The sequence below is a fragment of the Diceros bicornis genome, chromosome X (assembly GCF_020826845.1).
Source record: "Diceros bicornis minor isolate mBicDic1 chromosome X, mDicBic1.mat.cur, whole genome shotgun sequence".
NCBI classification, from domain to species: domain Eukaryota; kingdom Metazoa; phylum Chordata; class Mammalia; order Perissodactyla; family Rhinocerotidae; genus Diceros; species Diceros bicornis.
The window spans coordinates 115,235,787-115,255,910 of NC_080781.1; positions in this window are offsets into that span (position 1 = coordinate 115,235,787).

Sequence of the window (20,124 nt, forward strand, 5' to 3'; positions counted from 1 at the left end):
TAGTTGAATCTCTCCCTTTCAAGAAACAACCATTTAAATAAAGAAAATTACTCTATATATAACACATATATATACAATATAACGACAATCATTTAACATCTCTATAAATTGTCCTGAGGGCATACAACAAATGGGGAAACACTCAGTCAGGGAATTCCACTAAATTGTGATAAGAACAAGAGTCTGTAGCATTTGATCTAGCAGAAGAAAGAATCAAGGACTTGAAAACAGACCAATAGAGATTATACTATCAGAAGAACAGCGAGAAAACAGAATGAAGAAAAACATGGCCTCAGAGAAATATGGAACACTTATGCATAATGGGAATACCAGAAGGAAAGGAGAGAATAAGAAAGAGGCAGAAAGAAAATTTGAAGAAATAATGACTGAGAACTTGCCAAATTTCATAAGAAATATTCATATACACCTCCAAGCAGTGCAAAAAGCTCCAACTAGAATAAACACAAAGAGATCAACACCTAGACACATCATAGTCAAAATGTTGAAAGAAAAAGACAAAGAGAACATCTTGAAAAAAGCAAGAGAAAAATGACTCATCACATACCAGGGAACCCCAATAAGATTAACAGCTGACCTCTCATTAGAAACAATAGAGGCCAGAAAGCAGTGGGGTGACACATTCAAACTGCTGAAAAAAACTGTCGAATAGAATACTATATTCAGCCAAATTATCTTTCAAAAATGAAGGAAAAATTAAGGCATTCTCAGGTAAACAAAATCTGATAGACTCAGTCACTAGCAAATCTTCCCTACAAGAAATACTAAAGGGAATCCTTCAGGCTAAAATGAAAAGAAACTAAATAGCAACTTGATCCAAATGAAGAACTAATTAGCTAGTAATTATTATAGTCAGTAATTAACCAGTAATGTTAACCACATAGGGAAATATAATAGACAGTATAATTGCATAGTTATTTCCTTTTCTTCTCTTAACTGATTTAAAAAGTAATTGAATAAAACGATAGTAAATCATTGTATTGTTGGGCTTATAACATATAAATGCAATCTATTTGACAATAACAGCACAAAGGTAGCAGATGGGAGAAAAACAGTATTAGAGTAAGGCAATGACACTAAATAGTAACTCAAATCCACAGAAAGAAAAGAAGAGAATTAGAAATGATAAATAAGAAGGTTAAATAAGAAGCATAAGAGGGGTGACATCAGCAAGATGGCAGGATAAGAGTATTTTACTATCATTCCCCCAAAGAACATCAATTTTGATATTCATCCACAGATGAGAATACCTTTGTAGGAGTCTGGGAGTCCAGTATAGAAGTTTCAGGACATCATTGCAGCAAAAAATCTAAGAATGATGCACTGAAGAAGCTAAGAACAGTTTCACTTTACTAGTGTCACCCCTCCCCCAAGGTGGCACAACTCAGAGCCAAGAAAGAAACCCTTGGCCTGCGATTTCTCCCATGGGGGAAACTGAAAGCATAGTGAGTGAGTGCCTACTTTCCCCAGTTGTGTGGGATGCTGGCAAAGAGGCCCACTTCTTTTTCATTCCACCCAGAATACTGAGGTGATCTTTACAACACAGGGGATAGGAGAGGCTGGGAGCACAGCAGCCGGTGTTCAGAGCTGTCAAAGGGACATGGATCCTATTGCTTCATGAACTACATCAGGAAGCCTGTCCATAAGCCACTGGAGATGCCTTACCTGCAGACCCTACCAACTGGCCCATGGGCACCCCCAATGTTCCACACACTTCACCCACACACAACCCCATAGCCATCTCCCTGCACATGGCCCTGTGGGTATTAAGTGCAGCCTTTGCATACAGCTAGTGAACACATGCAGAAAGCCAGCCCAACTCTGTAGGATTAGGAGAAAGCAAAAACACTTGAGCATTTCAGGACACCACCCTAGGGAAAACAAATGGAAGACGCTCATCAACTGGACTAGCTTTGTGGGATCAAGAGAAAGAAAAAAGTCTTAAGAATTGCCACCCAAGAAGAAACAAGAAATGTAGAGTGGCAGATCCATAGAAAAATTCTGAGAAAGCCTCAGAATTCCTAGCAGGGATGTTTGGTGAAGGTATTTCCCAAAGTCAGTCAGTAAAGACTGGAGGAAGTGACTGTTTCTTCAAATGTGAAGACAGCAATGCAAGAATTCAGGAACTCAGAAAATCAAGGTAACATGATACCACCAAAGGAACACAATAATTTTCCAGTAGCCAACCCTAAGGAAATGGAGATATACATGCCTGACAAAGAATTCAAAATAATTGTTTTAAAGAATCTTGGGAGCTACAAGATAACACAAACAGACAACTCAACGAAATCTAGAAAATAATACATGAGAAAATTGAGATAGAAATCATTAAAAAGAATCAAACAGAAATTCCGGAGCTGAAGAATACAATGACTGAAGAGAAAAATGCAATAAAAAGTGTCCACAGCAGACTTGATCAAACAAAAGAAAGAAGTTGTGTACTTGAAGATAAATTTTTTGAAATTATCTAGTCAGAGAGGGAAAAAGAAAAGAATGAAAAAGACTGAAGAAAGCCTACGTGAAGAATCGGAAACTATCAAGTGAAACGATAAGACATATAGACTAATGAAACAGAATAGAGAACCCAGAAATAAACCCACACATATTCAGTCAACTGATCTTTGATAAGCGTGCCAAGAATACATAATATCAATAGAATAAAGGACAAAAAACCACATGCTTCTTTTAGCAGATGCTGACAAATTATTTGACAAAATCCAACAACACTTCATGATAAAAACAATCGACAAAATAGCAATAGAACGGAGCATCCTCAACCTGAAAAAGGGTGTCTATAAAAAAACCCCACAGCTAGCATAATATTTAATGGTGAAAGACTGAATGCTTTATGTTAAGAGCAGAAACAAGACGAGGATGCCCTCTCTCACTACATCTACTCAACATTGCCAAAGAAGTTCTAGTGAGGGCAGTTAGGCAAGAAAATGAAATAAAACCATCCAGATTGAAAAGAAAGAAGTAAAACTATCTGTATTCCCAAAGTAAAATATCTTACATGTAGAAAATCCTAAGGACTCAATCAAAAACACTATTAGAACTAATAAACAAGTTTAGCAAGGTTATAAGATACGATATCAAGATACAAAGTCAATTACATTCCTACATGCCAGCAATAATAAATTTCAAAGTGAAATTAAGAAAACAATTCCATTTACAATAGCATCAAAAATAAAATAAAATACTTAGATATAAATTTAACAAAAAAAGTAAAAGATTTGTATACTGAAAACTACAAAATACCATTGAAAGAAATTAAAGAAGACCTAAACAAATGGAAAGACATACCCACATTCTTGGATTGGTAGACTGAACATAGGTGCAATGTCAATACTCTCCAAAATAATACAGATTCAATGTGATCCCTATCAAAATTTGAGCTGGCCTCAGTGCACAATTTGACAAGCTGTTCCTAAAATTCACATATAAATGTAGGTACCCATAATAGCAAAAAAAATTTTGAAAATGACCAACAAAGTTGAGGGACTCACACTTCCTGATTTCAAAATTTAAAAAAAAAGCAAAAGTAATCAAGACAGTGTGGTTCTGGCATAAGACAGACATATAGATTAATGGAAGAGATTGAAAATTCAGAAATAAACATTTATATTTATGATTAATTGATTTTCAACACTATCTCAGGACAATTAAATGGGGAAAGAATAATGTTTTCAATAAATGATGCTGAGATAACTGGATATCCACATGCAAAAGAATGAAATAGAACCCCTACCTCAAACCATCTTAAATGTTAACTGGAAAAAAGACAATAGACCTAATTGTTAGAGGTCAAACTATAAAACTCTTAGAAAGAAACATAGGAATAAATCTTTATTATTTTGGATTTGGCAATAGTTTATTTGATATGTCAAAAGTGAAAGTGGCAAAAAAAAATGATAAATTGTACTACATCAAAATTAAAAACTTCTGTGCTGCAAACGATATCATCAAAAAGTGAGAAGAAAACCCACAGAATGGGAGAAAATATTTTCAAATCCTATATCTGGAAATAGACCTGTATACAGACTACCTCAAAAACTCTTACAACTCAACAACAAAAAAACAACCTAATTAAAAGTGAACAAATGACCTTTCAGACATTTCTCTAAAGAAGATATACAAATGGAAAATAAGTATATGAAAAGATGCTCAACATTATTAGTCATCAGGGAAATGGAAATAGGCACCTTCATGAGATATAATTTCACAACTACTAGGGTGACTATAATAAAAAAAATAGGTAATAACAAGTGATGAGGAGGATGTGGAGAAACTGGAACTTTCCTACACTACTGATGGGAATGTAAAATGGTGTATTTTCTTTGGAAAACAGTCTGGCAATTCCTCAAAATTTAAACATAGAGTTACCATATGACCCAGCAATTTTACTACTGGTTATATATCCAAGAGAAGTGAAGACAGATTTTCACACAAAAACTTGTACACAAATGTTTGTTGCAGTGTTATTCATAATAGCCAAAATGTAGAAACAACTAAAACATTAATCAACTGAAGAAAGGGTAATTAAAAGGTAACATATCCATACATGCAATATTATTTGGCCATAGACAGAAATGAAGTACTGAAGCATGCTACAATATGATAGACCTTGAAAATATTATACTAAGTGAAAGAAGCCACTGACAAAGGCCACATATTGTATGATTAGTTGTTTTGAGATATAATTGACATATAAGATTGTGTAAGTTTAAGGTCTACAACATGTTGATTTGATACATTTACATATTTCAGTATGATTACCACTGTAGCATTAGCTAACATCTCTATCACATTACATAATTATCATTTCCTTTTGTGGTGAGAACATTTAAGATCTAGTCTCTTAGCAACTTTGAAGTTTATAATATATTATTGTTGACTATAATCATAATGCTGTGCATTAGATCTCCAGAGCTTATTTATTTTCTAACTGCAAGTTTGTACACTTTGACCAACATGAAATTCCAAGGAGGCAGGAAGTAGATTTGTGGTTGCTTAGGACTTGGAGTTGGGCATTGGAAGTGAGTAGTGATCAGTACAAGGTTTTTTTTTTTTTTTTTTGGAGTTATGCAAATTTTCTAATCTTACATTGTGGTGATGGCAGCAAAACTCTGTGAGTATACTGAAATCCTGATTTGTACTCTTTAAAAGGGTAAATTTTATGGTATGTGATTTGTATCTCAATAAAGATTATTTAAAAAGAAACCCTAGGAAAAAACAAAAAGTTGTAACAAAATAAGAAATACAATCATAGTATACAACTTGGTTCATGTCCTTTATGCCTTCATACTAGTGCAAACACTGTTCTCCTATTTTTAATTTTTATAATAATCTGTGGACAATGTCTGGACAACTTAAATTCTATTACTAAAAAGTATGTAAATGATTTTAACATTTGCAGTGAAAAAGTACAGGTATAGGTAACAAATGTGAGTTAATGGAAAGGGGCAGGAGAACTGAAGTGAAAATACAAGTGCTAATATTCTTATCTTACAAAGTGCAAATTGACAGACCCTGTTTATATCTGATGGAACAAGACATTAGGATGTAAGTATGTTATTTATGAAAACAATAAATAGTGGTACTAAAAAAAAAGAGATGTAATTATGTTTGCATGGTATTTATTTGGTGGGGTATAAGTAAGCTTATTCCTAATATATTATATCAGTATGTCAAAAGATAATGTGTAAAATTGATGAGTCAAGATTTAACAGTATAAGCATATTATTTAGAGATAAGGAAGTGACAATAAGAAGGAGTTAAAATATTTAAGAATGGTTCCCTCTGGGGAGCAGTAGAGCCTAAGATGGTTTTCATAATAAATCCTTCTCTATTATTCAATTAAAAACTACTATTTGGTTTAAAAATATATTTTGAGTGTACAAGTTTGAAAAATTCTTTTAAAAAGGAAGCCAACAATGATTATTGCAAATTTGTGATTATCAATAAAATTAAGAGGTGAAAACACTTTGAACATAGAGAGGTTCCAAAAAGTATGTACTGTAGTACTATCTCCATGGACGGTGATAAACGTATTTCAAATTTTTGCTTCCTTCTGAGATAGAAAAATCTGAATCCTAAGAAGAGACTGAAAATTATTCTTTTAAGACTCAAAAAAAAAAGATCTTGATTGACACCCCCTAAATAATTATGAACATAGTGAATGTCAGTATCCACAGCTCCTCAGTGGCTTAAATATATTCCTGAAAATCAGGAGACAGTTGCAGGGACTGAAAGGCAGTTAATTTGAAATGAATAAAAGGAACTGACTCTTTGTAATAGATATGCTTGACCTGTGAAATTCTCTGTCATAGTATGTTACTGAGAAGAGTCATTTGCAGCTGAATTAAAATTGGATTCTGAATTTTCACAGTCATGTAAACTAAGGAAAGAACAGGAAGAAAGTAAGCCTTGAAAAGAAATGCACCACTGCATAAGCTTCTTCTGCAAAAATAACTATTAGAAAATGATACTAAATGATTTTCCTATAGGGTACAGAAACCTTTAAATTTTATTCCAAAAAGTAATATATTGTGAGTGCTCTGTTTCCTCTCCCTCAAACTTAGTCACACATGTATAAAGAGATCTAATACAAAGAGAAGCTAAATATTTTCCATTAACTAACCACTATGCCTGGTAAATACAGGAAACACTAAAACACCAGGAGGTTATGTGTATCTTATTTGACTATAATTTTTTTCAGAAGAGACAGAGACATTTTCCTTATCACAGCTGCCAGTAAGGACATTGCAAGTTTGAAAAGTATGAATGTATTGTAACATCCAACTCTAATATCAAATAATTATTATTAAACTTGGAAAACTAATTACCAAAAGTTTATTACTAAAAAATGAGGAGATAAGGATGTCTGTTCTAACCACTTCTATTCAACATTATGCTAGAGGTTCTAACCAAGGCAATTAGGCAAGAAAAAGAAATAAAACCATTCAGATTAGAAAAGAAGAAGTAAATAAGTCTATATTCACAGATGACATGATCTTATATTTAGAAAAGCCAAAGGAATTCACAAAAGAACTATTAGAACTAATAAACAAGTTCAACAATGTTACAGTATACGAGATCAATATTAAAAAATCAATTGCATTTCTATGTCTTAACAATGAACAATTCAAAAATGATATAAAAATACAACTACATTTTACAAAAGCATCAAAAAGAACAATATATTCAGCAAGAAATTTATCATAAGAAGTACAACACATAAACTGAAAGCTACAAAATATTATTTAACAAAATTAAAGAAGACCTAAATAAATGGAAATACCTCCCATGTTCATGTATCAGAAATATTTAAAACATTTGTACTTCAAAGAACCACATTTATAAATTAAAAAGACAACACAAAATGGGAGACAAATATGTTAAACCTATATCTGATAAGGAAACTTGTATTAGTGTATGTAAAGAACTGTTACAACTCTACAATAACAAGATGAATAACCCATTTAAAAAATGAGGAAAGAGGAGAGTGACTTCAGCATCATGGTGGAGTGAGTTGTTCCTTTTGTCTCTCCCCTCTAAGTTACAACTAAACGGATATCCATTAATCAACAGAGGATTCCCTACACAGCACAACAGGATGCCTAAGAGATCCACGCAGCTATACATCTGACAGTGGGCAGACTGGACCCCCAGGAAGAAGTGGAACTAAGGGAGTGGACCCCTCCCCCACCACAGTGGCAGCAATCCATTTCCTGGATACTCACACAGTGGCCAGCGCAACTATGAGTGGAGACAGGGTCAGCCTGGCCCATGCACAATTGCTTGTGGAGCAGTGGTAACCTGGACCATGGGGGCATCCACTGTGCTGTGGTGACTCCACCCACATGAACACATCCTGCTGAGTGGTGGCAGTTCAGCCTGTACAAAGTCACCGTGTCCGAATGGCAGCCCCACCCACGTGAGTGCCACCTGCTTGTTGAGCACAGTGGTCCAGCCCATGTGAAGATGCCCTGCCAAGTAGCTGTGGCCAGGCCTGCATGAACACAGAGCTGCCAAGCAGCACAACTATAAGCAGATGGGGAGGGAAGAGAAAAAACAGCCCCTGCTCCCCCCAGGAGCATCAGGTGGAGTGTGTGACCAGAAGCAACAGAAACTACAGCAGAATTGGTGACCCTGTCCACAGTGGTGGCAACCCTGACACCACCTCCACCAGCTGTGGAGGAACAGGAGACCCAGGTGGCCAGAACGAAAGTAACTGAAGCTGTCTCCAAATAAGAAAAGCTGATCACTGCCACAAATGTGCCGGCAGAGGATCAATTCAACAAACATCCCAAAGAGCTATAGTACCACTAAAGAGCAGAAGGAAAATGACAACTATCCAGAAACCAAACTTCAAGTCACGAAGACTACAGTCTAACTGACAGAATTCAAAACAGTTATTATAAAGAAAATCAATGAGTTATGAGAAAACTCAAAAAGACAGTTCAATGAGTTCAGGAATAAAATTGATAAACAGAAGGAATACTTCATCAAAGAGATTGAGGTTCTAAAAAAAAACCAAACAGAAATTCTGGATATGAAGCACACAGTTAATGAGATAAAACATAATGTAGAAAGCATAAAAAACAGAGTAGACCTTATGGAGGAGAGAATTAGTGACTTCGAAGATAGAAACTTAGAAATGCTTCAGGTGGAGAAGAGAGAACTAAGATTTCAAAAAAATAAAGAAATTCTTTGAGAAATATCTGAAGCAATTAGGAAAAGTAAAATAAGGTTTATAAGTATCCCAGAGGGAGAAGACAGGGAAAAATGAGCAGAGACCTTGTTCAAAGAAATAATAGCTAAGAAATTTCCCAATCCTCAGGAGAAAACTGGAAATAGAAGTACACAGAGCCAATAGAACTCCTAATTACATCAATGCAAAAAGACCTTCTCCAAGGCATATACAATTAAAACTGTCAAAAGTCAATGAGAAAGAAGAAATATTAAGGGCAGAAAGAGAGAAGAAAATAACCCACAAAGGACCCCCACCAGGCTTTCTATGGATTTCTCAGCATAAACTTTACAGGCTAGGAGAGAATGGAATGATATATGCAAAATACTGAAAGACAAGAACTGTCAGCCAAGAACATTCTATCCAGTGAAAGTATCCTTCACATATGATGAACAAATAAAGGATTTCTCAGATAAAAAAAAAGCTGAGGGAGTTCATTGCCACTAGACCTGCCTTATAGGAAATGATGAAGGGAGCCCTCCTACCTGAAACAAAAGGCAAAGGTTTACAGAGCTTTGAGCGAGGAGTTAAATAGACAGACAAAATCAGAAAATTGCAGCTCTACATCAGAATATCTAAGCAAACATTTAATTATAACAAAAGATAAAGGGAAAGAAAGCATCAAAAATAACTATAAACACTTCATTTAGTCACAAACTCACAGCACAATAAAGAATAATTTGTAACAATAAAAACATAGAAGGGGAATAGGAAAGGGATGGAACCTGCTCAGACAAAGGGAGATAAGAGGCTCTCAGAAAATAGACTATCGCATCTATGAGATCTTTTATACAAACCTCATCGTAACCACAATACAAAAAATCAGGGCAGAGTCACAAATCATAAATAAAGAGAAAATTTAGAAAACCATCACAGAAAACCACCAAACTGAAATGGCAATCAGAAATAAAAGGGAAAAGAAACAAAGGAAATATAGAACAAATGGAAAACAAGAGATAAAATGGCAGTATTAAACCATCATATATCAATAATCAACCTAAATGTAAATGGATTGAATTTACCAATCAAAATACACAGAGTGGCTGGATGGAGTAAAAAACAAGACCCAACAATATGCTGCCTCCAGGAAACACATCTCAGCTCTAAAGACAAACATAGGCTCAGAGTGAAGGGATGGAAGATTATACTTCAAGCAAATGGCAAGCAAAAGAAAGCAAGTGTTGCCATATTTATATCAGACAAAGCAGACTTCAAGACAAAAAACATAATGAGAGACAAAGATGGGCATTATGTAATGATAAAAGGGACATTCCACCAAGAAGACATAACAGTCATTAATATATATTCACCTAACACAGGAGCACCAAATTATATAAAACAACTATTAAAGACCTAAAGGGAGAAATTGACAGCAACAGAAAAATAGTAGGGGACCTCAATATGCCAACTACATCAAAGGATAGATCATCTAGACAGAACGTCAACAAGGAAACTGTGGCCCTAAATGAAACACTAGACTGGATGGACTTAGTAGATATATATAGAACATTTCATCCAAAAACAGCAGAATATGCAGTCTTCTCAAGTGCACATGGAACATTCTCAAACATAGACCATATGTTGGGAAACAAGGCAATCCTCAATAAGTTTAAGAAGATTGAAATCATATCAAGAATCTTTTCCCAACACAATGTTATGAAACTAGAAATTAACTATAAGAAAATAGCCGAGAAAGTCACAAATATGTGGAGGCTAAGAAACATGCTACTGAAGAACCATTGGTCAATGAAGAAATCAAAGGAGAAATCAAAAATAGATCCAATGAAATCCTTATCAAAGTTCCAACAAAATTTTTCACAGAAATAGAACAAAGAATCCTAAAATTTATATGGAACAACAAAAGACCCCAAATAGCCAAAGGAATCCTGAGAAAAAAGAACAAAGCTGGAAGTATCTCATTCCCTCATTTCAAAATATACTACAAAGCTATAGTAACCAAAACAGCATGGTACTGGCACAAAAACAGACACACACATCAGTGGAACAGAATCGAGAGCCCAGAAATAAATCCACACATCTATGGCTAGCTGATCTTCAACAAGAGAGACAAGAACATACAAATGGAGAAAGGAAAGTCTCCTCAATAAATGGTGCTGGGAAAACTGGACAGCCACATGCAAAAAATGAACGTAGACCATTATCTTACAGCATACACAAAAACTAACTCAAAATGGATTAAAGACTTGAATGTAACACCTGAAACCATAAAACTTCTAGAAGAAAAGATAGGCAGTATACTCTTTGACATTGGCCTTAGCAACATATTTTCAAGTACCATGTCTGACCAGGTAAGGGAAACGATAGAAAAAATAAACAAATGGGACTACATCAAACTAAAAAGCTTATGCACAGCAAAGGAAACCATCAATAAAACGAAAAGACAACCTAACATTTGGGAGAAGATATTCGCAAACCATATATCTGATAAGGGGTTAATATCCAAAATATATAAAGAACTCATACATCTCAACAACAAAAAGCTAACAACCCAGTTAAAAAATGGGCATAAGATCAGAACAGACATTTCTCCAAAGAAGATATATAGATGGCCAACAAGCCCGTGAAAGGATGTTCAACATCGTTAACTATCAGGGAAATGCAAATCAAAATTACAATGAGATATCACCTCACATGTGTCAGAATGGTTATAATTAACAGGACAGGAAACAACAAATGTTGAAGAGGATGTGGGGAGAAGGGAACTCTCATACACTGCTGGTGGGAGTGCAAACTTGTTCAGCCACTATGGAAAATAGCATAGAGATTCCTCAAAAAATTAAGAATAGAACTACCATACGAACCAGCTATTCCACTGCTGGGTATTTATCCAAAGAACATTAAAACATAAATGTGTAAAGATACATGCACCCCAACGTTCATTGCAGCATTATTCACTATAGCCAAGACTTGGAAGCAACCTAGGTGCCCATCAAGGGATGAATGGATAATGAAGATGTGGTATATATACACAATGGAATACTATTCATCCATAAGAAACGATGAAATCCAGCCATTTGTAACAACATGGATGGGCCCTGACGGTATTTTGTTAAGAGAAATATGTCGGAGGGAGAAAGTCAAATACCTTATGATCTCACTCATAAGTAGAAGACAAAAACAACAACAACAAACAAACACATAGAGAAGGAGACTGGATTGGCTGTTACCTCAGGGGGCGAGGGGAGGGAGGAGGGTGAAAGGGATGATTAGGCACATGTGTGTGGTGATGGATTGTAATTAGTATATGATGTAATCTATACAGAAATTGAAATATAATGATGTACACCTGAAATGTATATAATGTTATAAACCAATGTTACTGCAATAAGAAAAAAGAAAAAAAAATATCTGGAGAGAAATGAAAACACAGCCTACCAAATGTTATGGGATGCAGCAAAAGTGCTACTAAGGGGGAAATTTATAGCAAGACAAGCCTACCTCAAGAAACAAGAAATATCTCAAATAAGTAATCCTAAACTATACCTAACAAAACTAGATAAAGTAGAACAACCGAAGCCCAAAGTTAGTAGAAGGAGGGAAATAACAAAAATCAGAGCAGAAATAAATGAAATAGAGACTACAAAAACAATAGAAAGGATCAATGAAACTAAGAGCTGGTTCTTTGAGAAGACAAACAAAATTGACAAACAGTTAGCTAGACTCACTAAGGAAAAAAGAGAGAACACTCAAATAAATAAAATTAGAAATGAAAGAGGAGAAATTATAACAGATACCACAGAAATACAAAGGATTATGAGAGAACACTATGAAAAGCTATATGCCAATAAATTGGAGAACCTAGAAGAAATGGATAAATTCTTAGAATCATACAACCTTCCAAAACTAAATCAAGAAAAAATAGAGTATCTGAACAGACCAATCACAAGTAAAGAGATAGAAACAGTAATCAAAAACCTCCCAAAAAACAAAAGTCCAGGGCCAGACAGCTTCTCTGGTGAATTCTACCAAACATTCAAAAAGATTTAATACCTATCCTTCTCAAATTATGCTGTAAATTGAATCAGACAGCATGCTTCCTAACTCATTCTATGAGGCCAGCATTACCCTGATACCAAAACCTGACAAGGACAACACAAAAATGGAAAATTACACGCCAATATTGCTGATGAGCATAGATGCAGGAATCCTCCACAGAATATTAGCAAATCAAATACAGCAATACATTAAAAGGAGCATACACCATGATCAAATGGGATTTATTCCAGGGATGCAGAAATGGTTCAACATCTGCAAATCAATCAATGTGACACACCACATTAACAAAATGAGGAATAAATATCACATTATTATCTCAATAGATGCAGAGAAAGCATTTGACAAGATCCAACATACATTTATGATAAAAACTCTCAATAAAATGGGTATAGAAGGAAAGTACCTCATTATAATAAAGGCTATATATGACAAACCCACAGCCTACATTATACTTTCTGGGGAAAAACTGAAAGCCGTTCCTCTGAGAACAGGAACAAGGGTGCCTACTCTTGCCACTCTTATTCAACATTGTACTGGAAGTTTGGGCCAGAGCCATTAGGAAAGAAAAAGAAATAAAAAGGGATCCAAATTGGAAAGGAAGAAGTGAAACTCTCACTGTTTGTGGATGATGTGATTCTACATATAGAAAACCCTAAAGAATCTACCAGAAAACTATTAGAGGTAATGAACAACTCCAGCAAAGTTGCGAGGTACAAAATCAACACACAAATATCAGTTGCATTTCTATACACTAATAATGAACTAATAGAAAGAGAAGTCAAGACAACAATCGCACTTACAATCACAAGAAAAAAATAAAATATTTACCCAAAGCAACCTACAGATTCAATGCAATCCCAATCTGAATGCCAATGATACTCTTCATTCAAATAGAACCAAGAGTTCTAAAATTTATATGGAACAACAAAAGACCCTGAATAGCCAAAGCAATCCTGAGAAAAAAAACAAAGCTGGAGGTATCACAATCCCTGACTTCAAAATTTACTACCAAACTAGAGTAATCAAAACAGCATGGTACTGGCACAAGAAACAGACACACAGATCAATGGAACAGAATTGAAAGCCCAGAAATAAAACCACACATCTATGGACAGCTAAACTTTGACAAAGGAGTCAAGAACATACAATAGAGAGAGAAAAATCTCTTTAATAAATGGTGTTGGGGAAACTGGCAGCCACATGCAAAAGAATGAATATAGACCATTATCTTACCCCATACATAAAAATTAACTCAAAATGGATTAAAGTCTTGAAGGTAAGACATGAAACCATAAAACTCCTAGAAGAAAATATAGGCGGTACAGTCCTTGACATTGGTCTTAGCAGTATCTTTTTGAATACCATATCTACTCAGGCAAGGAAAACAAAAGAAAAAATAAGCAGATGGGACTACATCACATTATAAAGGTTCTGCAAAGCAAGGCAAACCATGAACAAAACAAAAAGACAACCCACCAACTGGGAGAAAATATTTGCAAATCATATATCTGACAAGGGCTCAATATCCAAAATATATAAAGAACTCATACAACTCAACAACAACAAAAAAAACAACCCGTTCAAAAAAAGTGCAGAGAATATGAAGAGACATTTTTCCAAAGGAGATATACAGGTGGCCAACAGACACATGAAAAGATGTTCAACAACACTAATTATTAGGGAAATGCAAATTTCAAAACTACAATGAGATATCACCTTACACCTATCAGAATGGCTATAATTAAGAAGACAAAAAATAACAAATGTTGGAGAGCTTGTGGAGAAAAGAGAACCCACATACACCGCTGGTAGCAATGCAAACTGGTGCAGCCACTGTGGAAAACAGTGTGGAGATTTATCAAAAAATTAAAAATAGAAATACTATATGATCCAGCTATCCCACTACTGAGTATTTATCCAAAGAACATGAAATCAACAATTCAAAGAGATTTATGCATCCCTGCGTTCACTGCAGCATTATTCACAATAGGCAAGACATGGAAGCAGCCATGTGCCCATCAACAGATGAATGTATAAAGAAGATGTAGTAAATATATACAATGGAATAATACTCAGCCATAAAAAAAGATAAAATCATGTCATTTGCAACAACATGGATGGACCTTGAGGATATTATGCTAAGCAAAATAAGCCAGACAGAGAAAGACAAACACTGTATGATTTCAGTTATATGTGGAAAATAAACAAACACACGGATAAGGAGAACAGATTAGTGTTTAGCAGAGGGGAAGGCGGTGGTGGGAGGGCGAAAGTGGTATAGGAGCACATATGTATGGTGATGCATAAAAACTAGACTATTGGTGGTGAATATAATGTAGTATAAACAGATACTGATATATAATAATGTACAGCTGAAATTTACACAGTGTTATAAATCAATATGACCTCAATAAAATAATTTAAAAAAATGAGGAAAGGATCTGAATAGACATTTCTTTATAGAAGATATCCATATGACCAATAAACGTGTGAAAAGATGCTCAACATCATTAGTCATTTATGAAATACAAAACATACCCACAATGAGATACCACTTCATAGCCATTAGAATGGCTATAGTCAAAAACACATACAATAATAATTGTTGGCAATGATGAGGAGAAACTGGAACCCTCATGCGTTACTGGGGTGTTTATAAAATAGTGCAACCACTTCCGAAAAAGATGTAGCTGTTTCTCATAATGTTTAAAGAAGAAGGTACTATATAACCCAGCAATTTTACTTCTAATTATATACTCAAGATAACTGAAAACATATGCTAACATAAAAACTTGTATATGAATATTTATAACAGTATTATTCATAATAGCCAAAAAGTAGAAACTACTCAAATGTCCATCAATTGATGAATGGATAAATATAATGTGATATAACCACACGATGGAATAAATAAAGTACTGATGCTACAACATTGATGAACCTTGAAAACATTATGGTAAGTGGAAAAAGCCAGTCAAAAAAGAACACCAATTGTATGATTCCTTTTATATGAAATGTCCAGAATAGGTAAATCCATAGAGACAGAAAAGAGATTACCACTTGCCAGGGACTGGCGACAGGGATAATGGGGAGGGACTATAATTGGTATAGGGTTTTTTTATGAGTAATAAAAATGTTCTAAATTTACATAGTAGTGAGGTTACATAATTCTGTAAATATACTAAATACCATTGAATTGTACATTTTAAAATCTTGAACTTTGTGTTATGTAAGTTATATTTCAATAAAGATATTATAAAATAATGAAGTGAATATTCAGTGTGTTTTACCAATATGGATTATATATAAGCAGGCATTAGTAAAAGTAAGAAAGGGGCTATATGTAATTCTATTTTAAGGTTAATATCTAAATAAATTCATAATGCAGTTTCAACCAGTCCAATCCCTCAGGGCTGAGATAATTTTGTGAATTACTAGTATGGTACCAAATTATACTAAGAAGGAATTTGTTTATGCACAGGGTATATTCACAGGCAAATAAATGGTATAAAGTAGCAATAGCTATTAGAAAAGCAAATTGCAGCATTATCCATTTATAAATACATATCTTCATATACATGCAAGCACATTCTACTCTGCAATTAGAAATCAACAGATTTTACAATACAGGCATTATACCATTCAGGGGATAATTGAGGGATGTAACACATACCATGTGATTACTCAGAACCATCCAAAACATTAATAAAAACATTAGTAATATGTTTTTGAAATGCCAACCTGAAATACTTCTTAGAAAGATAATTTAGAACTAAGATCAAAAGTACTGTTAAATGAATGCCTTGGTGAATCAAATAATCACCAAGGTGGAGTTATGGGAAACATTAAGAACATAATGAAAATTGATTCACAATAGAATGTCATTAGAGAAAAATACTTCATATGGTAAACAAGTAAATCATGTTATATTTTGCTACTACTTTTAATTTGGTACCGCAACTCTTCATTTTGTTATCAAATTAAAGCTCAACATCAAAAGCTCTCTTTAAAAAATGTCAATTCCTGTTATTTGTAAATTATTGATCCTCTTCTTTGCATTCTGCCCTAATCAGATGTCCATGTTAATCTTGTATTTTCTCTATTCCAACCCTGTAATAAACCATTTCAACAAGGAGGCATGATCCTTTATAATTGGCAATAGTATTTAGAAACCAAGATCTGGGGACTAGGTATATTCATTGTTACTGGTGTCATTGCTTCTAGTCCTTCAGCGAAGCAACTTAGGAAATATATTAACGATAATAATAAAGAAAATCACAAGTTCTCATGTATATGCTTAATTAAAATTAAACATTAAATCAAGTTTTCTTAAAATGTTTTTATTTTATATCTGTAGGTCTTTTCTCTTTGATTCTTAAGAAAGGTTAACACATAAATATTTATTTATTTGATTTATCCTACAATATACATAATAGCTTCAAAATTACAATGCCAATGTTGCTACTAATAGCAAAATTACCAAGTAGATTTTTAATTTTCTCTGCTTTTCTTTCTTTGTCCTTAAAGTATATTCTACTAAAGATGTACAGTCTGACACTATGTTCAAAAATCACTTGAAAGAATTATTTTTATGTGTGGTTGTTTTACTGATTTGACATGCAGCTAGTTTTGTTTATTTTGGCTTGTTTTCAATTTTAGAGTTCATTGGTTTTCCTTTTCATTTAATTATATTTTTGAATGTATAAAATATTTATATGGTTCAAAACTAAAAAATACATGAAAATGTATATTTATAGAGTCTCACCTCTATATCTATTCCATAAGCACCATTCTTCCAGCTGAAGTGTAGAAGGTATCATCTATGGCAGACTAAAAGATGTCCAGGTAAAATGTCTAAGTAAACTGAAGTACCCTAGACAGATAAATAGGGAGCATCACTGAATCAATTAATGCAGAAACAGGGGGAAGAATCATATATGTCAAAATAGGCTGGAAGAAATTAGGAGATTAACATAGTCAAGGGGGATCAAGTAGATCAACGCGATCCACTTTTCATCATATGAAGTCAAGGTGATATCATACAGATTAAAATGGATTTCATGTTTTGTACTAGTTGTACTAAGTTATTTGTTTCTACATGTTTCATAGTGGAAATGCATAAGCAAGCACACATGTGACCTTATGATAGTAAGGCAAAGGCTATTCATCTCTGTCCGCTGGTTTTTAGTGTAAATAGATCAGGGCTCTCAAATGTTATTTGTTGCTAGAGAAATCTGAGATCCATGTAAAAATTATTCTGGATGAGGCAGAAGAGAGACTAGATTTACTGAACATTAATTTTCTTTCTAATAAGCTATGGGGGTGAAGATTAACAAATATTGACTGTATGAAATAAGAAAAATGAAAACGTCTTGCAGTGTTGGAAATATATGATGATCTAAAGTACAAGACAATTATAACATAAGAGGTGAGAGAGGGAAAAAAGAGCTTATCTTGTTGAGAAGTGGTAAAAGTACTAACTTATATCATACTCCAATAAGTTAAGGATACATTTTGTTATCCTTAGGGTAAATACCAAAAAAACAGTAAAAGAATGTATAAATACCAAGCTAATAATAAAAATATTGACAGAAAAGAATACAGAAAAAGATATTAAAAAAGGGAAACATTCTAAGTGGTACAAATAGAACATAAAGACTAAGATGATGATTAAACCTAATTATTCCAGTAAGTATGTTAAAAATTGAGTGAATGTTCCAATTATTAAAGAGAAATTGTCACAGTGAATTTTCAAAAGAAATAAAAACCTCTGTGCTGCTTCTAATAGACACGCTTTAAATACAAAGGCACAGAAATGTTCAAAGTAAGAGAGTGCAAAACGATATACCATGCAAACACTAGCCAAAAGAAAGATGATGAGGTTTTTTTGTTAATATCAGACAAAGTAGATGTTAAGACCAGAAGCATTATTAAATATGAAGTAGGATATTTTATAATGATAAAATGGTCAACCCACCAGGAAGATACAATTATAACTTTGTATTTACCTAATAATGTACTACCCAAATATATAATGTATAAATGGGCTGAATTAAAATGAGAAATACACAAGTTCATAATCACAATAGGAGACTTTAACACATATCTCTGTAACTTATAGAAAAGCATACAAAAACCAGTATGGTTATTGAAGATTTAATGCCATTTTAACAAATTTGACCTAATTGATGTATGTATTGAAAATGGAGATAAACAACCAAAGAATACACATTATTTTCCATGCATGTGACCATAGTTAGGCCATAAAGCATATATCAACACCTTTAAAAGACAGAAATCATTCATAGAGTATGTTTTCTGAACACAAGGGAATTAAACTAGAAATGAATAATAAAATGATAACTATAAAAGACTTATATGTTTATAAATTAGGAAATAAATTTCATTTGTAGATAACTCATAGCTAAAATAATACATTTCAATGGAAATTAGGACATATGTTTTTAAATCAGTGATAATAAAAATAAAATGTATCAAAGCATGTGGGCTGCAGCTAAAGCCATACCTAGATGGTCATATATAGACTTAAATTCATATATAAGAATAGAAGAAAGGATAAAAATCAATTATCTGTATCCATCTTAAGAAGGTAGAAAAAGAACAGAAAATTAAACCCAAATAAAGTAGAAAAAATATATATAATGATAAGAGCAGAAATAGATGAAATAATCATAAATGGAATCAACAAAGCTAAATTTGGTTAACAGATTAAATACAATTAGTAATATCCTGGCAAGAACGATCAGGAACAGAATAGAAAAGGCACCAATTACCAACATCAGGAAGGAAGAAGAGGATGTTACCACAGATGTTACATTAAAAATTTTTTAAAAGAACACTATGAACAACTATAAACCAAGATATTTGAATATATGGATAAATTTTTTGAATAACACAACACACTAAAACTGACACAAGAATAAATATAAATGTGAATGATCCTATACCAATTAAGGGACTCAATCTGCAATTTCAATTTTTCCCCCAAAGAAAATTTCAGTAAATTGCTCCAAAATTCTGAGAAGATATAACACTAATTTTATGGAAAACTTTCTAAAGAATAGAAAATCATAGGAGAAATCTATACTTATTTTATAGTTTGAAAAACATTGACACCAAAACTTGACAGGAACACTAGAAGAATGGAAAATTACAGACCAAACTCTCAAACATAAATTCAAAACTTTTAAACAAAATATTAGCGAAGCAAATCCTGGGGTATATGAAAAGGTTAATTCATTATGATCAATTTTACTTTATTCTGGATGAAAAAATAAATCAATGTAATTCATTATCATAGCAGAATAATAGAGAAA